This window comes from Gekko japonicus, unplaced genomic scaffold (assembly GCF_001447785.1).
Source record: "Gekko japonicus isolate JY-2015 unplaced genomic scaffold, Gekko_japonicus_V1.1 scaffold7443, whole genome shotgun sequence".
In the NCBI taxonomy this organism is placed as follows: domain Eukaryota; kingdom Metazoa; phylum Chordata; class Lepidosauria; order Squamata; family Gekkonidae; genus Gekko; species Gekko japonicus.
Window position 1 is genome coordinate 3,345 of NW_015167762.1, and position 1,331 is coordinate 4,675.

Genomic DNA, 1,331 nt, shown 5'->3' on the forward strand with positions numbered 1-1,331 from the left:
AGGAGTTTGTAAGCCGCTCTGAGACACCTTTGGGTAGTGAAGGGCGGGGTATGAATCCCATCTCTTCTTCTTCTTCTTTTACCTCACGGGGTGTCTGTTGTGGGGAGGGGAAGGGAAAGGAGTTTGTAAGCCGCTCTGAGACTCCTTTGGGTAGTGAAGGGCGGGGTATGAATCCAACCTCTTCTTCTCTTCTTCTTCTTCATCCCAGTGGCCCTGAGGGCCATTCCTGGAAGTGGAGCTAGAACTGGGGTGATCAGGGGCATGAATTGCTGGAGATCAAATGTGGACCGGGATGGGCCAGGCTAGCCCGATCTTGTCAGACCTCAGAAGCTAAAAATGGTCGGCCTTGGTCAGTGTTTGGATGGGAGACCACCAAGGAATGCCAGGGTCACGATGTAGGGGCAGGCAATGGCAAAGCACCTCTGAGCTTCTCTCGCCTTGAAAACTCTACGGGGTCACCCTAGATGGGCTGCGGCTCGATGGCACTTCCCACTACGAAAGTTGACCGAGCCAGGAGAGAAGGCCAGGTTCCACAAACCTCTTCCAGGACTGGCCAATGCGTAGACTTCATAGGTAAAGGTAAAGGTTTCCCTTGCTCGAAAGCCAGTCGAGTCCAACTCTAGGGTTGCGGAGCTCATCTCCGTTTCAAAGCCGAAGAGCCAGCGCTGTCCGAAGACGTTTCCGTGGTCATGTGGCCGGCATGACTGAACACCAAGGTGCACGGAACGCTGTTGCCTTCCCACCAAAGTGGTACCTATTTATCTACTTGCAGTTTCTTGCTTTCGAACTGCTAGGTTGGCGTAGATGGGCTGCGGCTTGATGGCACTTCTTGCCATGAAATTCTCTACCAAGTTGACCAAGCCAGGAGAGAAGGCCGGGTTCCTCAAGCCTCTTCCCGGACTGGCCAATGCTCAACCACTCTTACTCCATACTGCTGGCCAATCACGGGGCCCAATCTTCCACTCTTCTGAGTCAGCTTTGAAAGTTTTGAAATCGACAAAGAACTTGGAGGGTCCTGTGACAATTCTGTTGTTGACACTGTGGAAATGTCAGGGGTCCGTGGCTGACATTTCCCTTCAACGCGTCGAGCGGTGTCAGAAATGCTAAAATGGATGTCAGCCCTGTCAAAAAATGCTCCCGCCGCTGAATGATGTTTGTGATCTTTAAAGGACTCGAGAAAGGGTGTTTGTGTGTCCTGCTGGGAGTCCCGACCTTCCTCTGAGGAGCTGAGAAGGGCGAATACAGTGGGTTTTTTAAAAGGTTTTTATTGAAAATTTAACATCAGGGCCGAAGACGAACCAGTGACAATAAGCTGCCATAAACATGTGAAG